Genomic DNA, 8,030 nt, shown 5'->3' with positions numbered 1-8,030 from the left:
AAGAAATGTTTTGTGACTATTTAACAATTGCCAAATAATTTAGACTGATGTGTCCAAATTTAAGGCTATAATTACAAGCTATAATGATAAGCAAACTTAAAATGAAACTGATGACTTCGAATATTGGACATGGAAGTATTGGGAGTGCTCATTAATTATCGCATATAGAACCAAGCTAATATTCAAGCAAAATAAGGTCACTATACTTAAATGTCTTTCGTAAATGTTCCTTCACAATAACTATTATTTTACGAAATCAGAGATATACGTTGAGGATACTTACTTGGATATAAATCTAGTCTACGATGCAGATCCATCTTAACGATTAAGTGTGACCAAACAAATGTAGTGTTAATTTGGGTACATTTGGGAATATACGTGCTCTATATCCATCAAGCGTGATATAACCCATGTAGTGTTAATTTGGGTAAATTTGGGAATATACATGCTCTATCGATTGACATGACCATACGTTAAACATAATTGATAGTGTAGATCCTTCCATTGAGCTGGATATATGTAAACTCTACATGAAGATCCACCTTAACCATTAAATGTGACTTAACACATGTGGTGTTAATTTGGGTAAATTTGGGAATGTACGTGCTATATCGTTAAACACAATTCATAGCTTGAATCCTTCCATCAAGCTAAACGTACTAATATTTCTTTTCAATCAAGATCTATATAAACATCTCAAGACTGCAATTAAAGTCACCATAGCTGGATACCACGTGGCGGCTCCCTGTTCTGGTTTTACTTTGTGGGTCGTGCTGAAAATATCGATAACTCCAAACCAAACATTAACAAAGGTCGAGCACTTTAAAGAAAAACGCGTCCAGGTTTGCGTTTCATAACTGTGCATTCTGTTGGAATATTTCGAAACGTAATGTTATGACTGTTTAGGTTATGCCAGAGATACTAATGAAGCAATCAGTCTAATAACTGAACAGATATATGTCCACTTCCACAGTCAGGTAAAAACTTACGCTTATCAGTTAATCAATTTGTTCTCCAATCCTGTTTCTTATTCAAAAAATAAAGTATCTTTTATCTTAACATTTTCTGACCTCAGGAGTTATCAGAGATGTCCGTTATTATAAATACCTACGGATGTCAAATATTTGTAAAGAACTGTAATCATCTTACATTGTGGAGTTAGCTAGTTCAGTGCATATGTGCAACTTATCAATTTCCTGAGATGCAAAAACATTACAACGTAAATTACTAAGTAGTAAATTGGGTACAGTGTCATATTTATACATTAATATATCCAGTAGGACAATGGAAGCGTTATCAATGCTTTTTCCCAGAGACGGTTCAATGATATGGCACATAGTCTAAAATATGCATTGTTAATTATGATCCATGCAAATTTGATTAATGGGGTCAAAACTATTTAATTCTGCCGTTGCGTTTGTACGCTTGGGTCCGAAATTACATAGAATGGCAAAAAGGTGTTGGTTTCGATGGATGATGGAAACAAAAATGTTTAGGAATGGAACATAACCTTTTCCTTTTGTAAAAGAAAAACAAACATTTACACAAAATAAGCTAGTTACTGCACCGTTTGTGACCCATCAGGTACTGGTTGTCTAGATCACAGTATAAATTTACGACAAATAGAGCATTAAACATGTTAAGACTTTTATTGTCTTGCTCTCGCTCTCTATCATAGTCTTCTTTCTTTAAAATATGTTTTCGTTGCTTATATATTAATATGCTTGTCTCAAATGACTCAGTAGTATTTATATTATATAGCAATATGCTAGTCTCAAATGACTCAGTAGTGTTTATGTTTTGAATTTGAATATAAATAAGTGAACATAGTTCCCAACGCAGAAATCGCTGTATGTGTCTGAGATCACAAAAATAATATTCTAAACTAATTACCTTCTACACAGTTTGATGTCTGTGTGATTTTGATATGTAACGTAGCTTTAATAATTTTACATTTTGACATTTTATAGTGGTGTATAGCACTGTGCATCATGCCACATATGTGTTGCATGATGTTGCACAAGGTCACGTTATTCTGACACCAGGCTGACCAGTCCTAACACAAACCTCTTAATGCTGAGAGCTATGCGAGGAAGCTGTTAGTGCCATTTTTTAAAGTATTTGATATGACTCGGCCGAGATTTGAATCCGCAATCTCCATCATCCGAGGCGGATGATTCAACCATTTGGCCACCGGTTCGGTCCGAAATATGGGACATATTTAATATTGTAAGACAGTGATCAAAACCATCTTAGTATTCTAATCTCTACATTACCATTGTGACAATTTTAAATTGAAAAGCAAAAGAATATGTAAATCAGAAATGTGTGTTTCATAGCTTTCGGGACGATGACAATCTTTCACATCTGACGAAATGACTGATATCAATCCATAACAATGGTCTTCCGCTGCTATTTTCGTTGTGGTTTGGGGAAGGCGAGCTATTGTAGCTATGCTATACGTATCCAAAAACAATTTGGAACATGTGATTGTTATAAGTTACATAAAATGTGGTATGGATATACACTTATGTTGTTTTCTTATTCTCCTGTCCAGAGAGGTTTTTGTGTTGTTTAGGTTGTGTTGCGAACCCTTATGGTACGTTATTCCCGTCCCATTAACTTATGTATTGTTTAAAATAAGGTTGAACTATATTGAATTACATTATTGACATTGTATGTACATTGCCTATCAATATATCACACTATATTAGACTCGACACACATAATCACCAACAGTGAATATGTGTATGACCCAATTTTATTTTAATGATATTACATATAACACATGCTGATGATGCAAATGTACAGAAATACGTATGATGTCACTATGAAGGCATGAAGAGGAAAGTTTCAAGGCGATGATTTTAGGTGGTGTGGAATGTACGATACAAAAGGATTGTGGAAGTGAACAGAGGAGATTGCAAATATGATGAGATAATTAACAAAAACTCCTGTTCCTAAACATACCGAACGTTGCGTGTAAACTCAGTGTTGGAACAGATTTTATAAAACTCAACAATAGATTTATTAATATGTCTGATTTTCAGCTCAGGGCCAGTTGTGTCCTACAGAAGTGCCAAATGGAAAAGTGACGTCAGATTGCTCACGTCAACATGACAGTGTGTGTAATTTCACATGTGACTCTAGTTACAAGCAGTCAAAAGATGTCAAGAATGTAACGTGTGGCCATGACGGAAGTTGGACCTTCACCTCTACCGCGTGTGTAGGTAAGTCAGCCTTAATTCGAACATTTGTATATAAGCATGTATTATATCATTACCAAATCTTGTTATTTTCAAAGATAAATAGTGTATGTCGTTTACGATTTGAGATATTTCAGATTCTTATAAACTCATTAACTAAATTCTTTGTACATTAAAACTATGTGATCTTTCGACAAAGACCACGACGTCTAAAATAAACACAATTATCATCTTATTATATCGTAACATGTTTCACATGAATTGTAACAGAACAAGATGATACTTTTGGCATGTATCAGGTGTATAACAATATGATCCTTCTGGTTTGTATAATTAAATGTCTCACGTGTATAACAAGATGATCGTATTAGCCTGTATACTAACATGACACACAAGATGATAATGATGGTGCATATAATAGAAAGCTTATCGTATAAATATGATGACCTATATAATGAAAAGTCTCATATTTATTAGGACAGAAACAATTCTGTTCCGAATAATAACAGGTTTCGTATGCAATTTGTTAAAGGTTTATTACGAACATGTTATGATTGTATTTATTGTTAAACTATAACACTAGAAGTAATATTTTTAACGCATTTGTCTGTTGGAACGTATGTTGTTTTATTAACACCAATATAGTTTCATCTTTCAAGATCTTTTGTGGAACTTGGCATATGATCAGCCTGTAGAGTATTGACTTGCACTCAGGTATTCCAATATTTGAAGATCACAGGAGACACGTAGAACTAAGTTTGAGTCAATGATAATACATTAAATTGTCTTTTCCATCCATCTTGATGATGATTTCCATTTTACGTTATTGACATATGTTTTGAATGACTGAAGACATATCAGGCATGTTACGCATTATTCATTGATCGCACCAGGATATATTGGAAAGGGGTCAGGTGCGCCACGAGCCGTTAGAGAAAGCACAACGAAAAGACATTTAGGGATTAGATGATTAATCGATTATCAATGTTACTTTATCACAACAATAACATTAAGATCTTCATTTGATCTGCATATAATCCATGCCTGCTTCTAATCATTCGAGTATATTTACTGCACCATTGAATATCACTTTCTTCGCAGCATCTTCATACGCCTCTTTGTTGCTGAACAGGTCGGCATCTAAAATGATAGCCTCGTAGAAAGGCTTAATACGATGCAATTTCAATTGGACATTAAATACACGATATCAAAATAAAATAAATATTTGGTTGGCCGCTATACAATATAAATTTGATTTTTATTGGAAGAATAATGGAAACAAAATTCTCATTTTAAAGGCAATGGAAATATTTCAAAATAGCGAGTACTCTTCTTATTTATTCCCACACTATTAGACTGGTTCTCTGAAATATATGTACTGGTCGAAAGTTAATGTGAACGTCAATTTAAGACATTGTTTGAAAGGTGATAACCGCAGACAAGAAGTATAGAGTATACCAATCGCGGAGGGGGGTATGCTAAGCATATAAATTGATGTTAGTCGACACTTTTGTATTGCAAGAAAATTTATATGTATAACGTTGCTTTGCATGAAGAATTTTGAATATTCATCCATAATAACTGTATAAATGTAGGTATTTTAGTAGTTGTTCTCATATTTGTATTAATTCCATTTGTGTTTGACATCACTGTGCGCATGCATAAATTATGCACCAATGGGCATAATAAAATAAAAGGTGTACAATTACACAACCCATTGTTTTCAACACTATCTGGTGCTAATGTAATATTTTGAATTCCTGCAACTTATAACGTAAATATTTAGTTTTATTAAATCATGTACTAAGAAGTGGGTATGGTTGCTAAGTAGTTTATTTGATTTTATATTACCTACCAAAGGTTCAAAAAGTTGTGAACATATCCCTTGATCGAATTAAATTGCACGTTGTACAACCTAACATAACAATAGCACGATGTAAATAATGCAGTAACGCAATGAAACTGAAACAATACAATGCAGAAATATTCCAAAATATCAAATGGGAAAAAATTAAGAAATATTTATTTTAATACTGGACAATTCCATATCGGACCAGGAGATGTAATCATCTAACAGTTAAGAAAGTGTGTAAAAAGCAGGACATCACATTAGTAAAATCTAAGAGACTTTTGGAGGTAAAATATTGTTGAAACTGGAGGTAAATGGAAATACATTGTTATTCAGTCCTGCAAGGAAAATCTTTCTGATTCACGTCCATGTACTGATTCTTGAGGTAAACGAGTAACAATATAAACACAATTGAAAACAAAGTAATATCAGTTCAAACAAAACCAACTATGAACGATAACAAGAAATTTGAAAATAATAAGGCTGACAGGATATTGTACAAAATAGAATTTTTCCTTAGAGACAGGGATCTTCACGCAGTTCCTTATTGTAATTAAAAGTCGGAACATTCATGTGCTATTTTTTATGTTGAAGATATTATCTAAGGGATGTGCCCACACACACCCTCTCCTCGTCAGATTGAAATATAAATTAGATCAGAAAGTCACCGTTTATAAAGAACCTTGCAAAACGATATAATTATAATGAAGATGTGACACATATTGCGAACAATATAAGAAAGTACCACATTATTAAATATAATGCCATATTCTGTGATATGAGCAGATGCAGGCAATATGTGACAACGATCTGAAATGAAACAATAAAGACGGACTTATTAGAGATATGATACAAAACATATCATCGGCAATTAAATGTAATGTGTGCAATAACACAATTGAGACAATAATCACTCGGCATAATAATATAAACAGTTGCTTTTCACTGATTATGAATAAGTTGCTTGTATTCTGCCGTTACGAACCCGAATGCGTACATGTGTGCACGAAGCATTGGTGTATTTCTATTCCGCAAACGTTTGACTTTAGATAAGACAATGGGTTTATACAAAACAGGCATCGACTACACGTTATTGTCATGTAAACATTTTGTCAGATAACTTACAGTGTCAATATGATCATTACTTTGCTACACTAAACACTTTAATTTTGCACGACAATTGCGTCTTAAAATAGTATAGTGTATTAGGAACAACTTTGTAAACAAAGCACGTAAAGTCTTGAAGTAGAGGATTTAGGTTTTAGTTTATTATATGTGTTCGGTATGAACTAAAAAAAAGGTGTGTCGTCTATTTGAACTTAAAGGTGATAAAGAGAACAATATGGATGAGTTTGCTGATTCACAAATGAAGCTTTCAAAGAAGAATTCAAACGGGCGTGGTATTTGCAATTTCCACAACAAAATGAATAGGCGCAGTATTGATATATCCTTCTGATCATTTGCACATTTTTAGGAGAAATGTTCGTAAATGGCATGGTTCTGACTATGACCAGTGCTCTCTGTGTATACGAAAACATCAATTAAAAAAACCTGAGGCCAAGAACTATCCATATTTATCAGAGACGTAACATTTTATAAATCCATGGACTAAATTCGTGGGAACAAATAAAACTGAAGGTAGAAAAGTAAAAGATGTAGCATGTCTTCATTAGTAGGTATAAGCATATCAAAATATATAGTTACAATTTTGAATCTTGAATTTCCCCAAAACTGTACCTTTTTAGCTAATTCTACAAATCCGAATTACATAAATCATATCAGGTGTTCTAAAACCTCAATGCACACTGCCAAATTGTAATGGGATTCCGATCCCATGTTCAACTGCAGCAATGTTCTCATTATTAAATGTCCATAACAGTCCTTGGTGTCTTTTAGATAATGTCAAATAAATATTTTGTTCCCAAAACATGATTCCAAATACTAACTGACAGAACGGAAACACAGATGCAACTGAGTCAAGACACAAATACCCCTGCTCTAATGATATGTATTTCATGTGTAACTGACACACCTTAATTAACTCTGTAATCAGATAAATTTAGTAAACTGGACAAAGCGAACCAAAATTTATTAACTTTAATCCGACTGGACAAGTTGTGGCCTTGGGCATGCATCCACAACTTGGCTCTAAATTCAATTTATGTAGATCCAAAAGGACATTTCTTTTTTAAACTAATGTCCAGTGATCCAAATAGTTTGAAAGTATATGGGCGGTGTTATGTGCGCATTAATATTAGTATTGTTTACTCTTGAATCAAACGTTGTGCATTTCTATGGAATACAACATAAATTCAATTACATTATCTATTGTAATACATTGGGTATACTTAAGCCTTAGGTTGAATAAGAAAATGATTATGCAAAATGGTTACCGCATTTGTATAACAACATTCGTGTTGTATTATTCCAAACAAATGTTCAAATTTTCCAGTACAAATACAGTAACATTTAAAGTACAAAGCATCAAAAATAAACGAAAGAAGCTACGAAAGATAAGAACAACTTTATTCAAAACAATGCGGTTGACGGGATATTGCACAAGACAGTATTTATCCAGATGGACAGGGATACTCATGTCGTTCCGAATGGTAAATAAATATCGGAAAAGACATGTGCAATCTTTAACTTCTGATTATTTAGGTAAAGTAGCCAGTACACTTCACCTTGTAACTTGGCAAAGTGAGTTGTCAATTAAGTTAGAACTAACCGTTAATAAAGCACCATGTAAACATGAAATGGCATCCAAACCATCATCAATTGATACAACCGTACAGCAAGTCCACATATATACATTTGTGGTCACAATTTCACCAACACCTTTGCTAACAACTGTCACGTCGGTGATCCTGCAAATGATATACACAAATCACAAACGTGCATTATTATTTCATGAGCAAGAACACGTTCTGGACGATTCCAGCTTGCAAGTGTTGTTCAACTTCGATTAATTTTTC

This window comes from Sinohyriopsis cumingii, chromosome 14, assembly GCF_028554795.1.
Source record: "Sinohyriopsis cumingii isolate HCF-2022 chromosome 14, ASM2855479v2, whole genome shotgun sequence".
NCBI lineage: Eukaryota > Metazoa > Mollusca > Bivalvia > Unionida > Unionidae > Sinohyriopsis > Sinohyriopsis cumingii.
The sequence above is the reverse complement of the archived record's forward strand: the minus strand, read 5'-3'. Positions refer to the sequence as shown.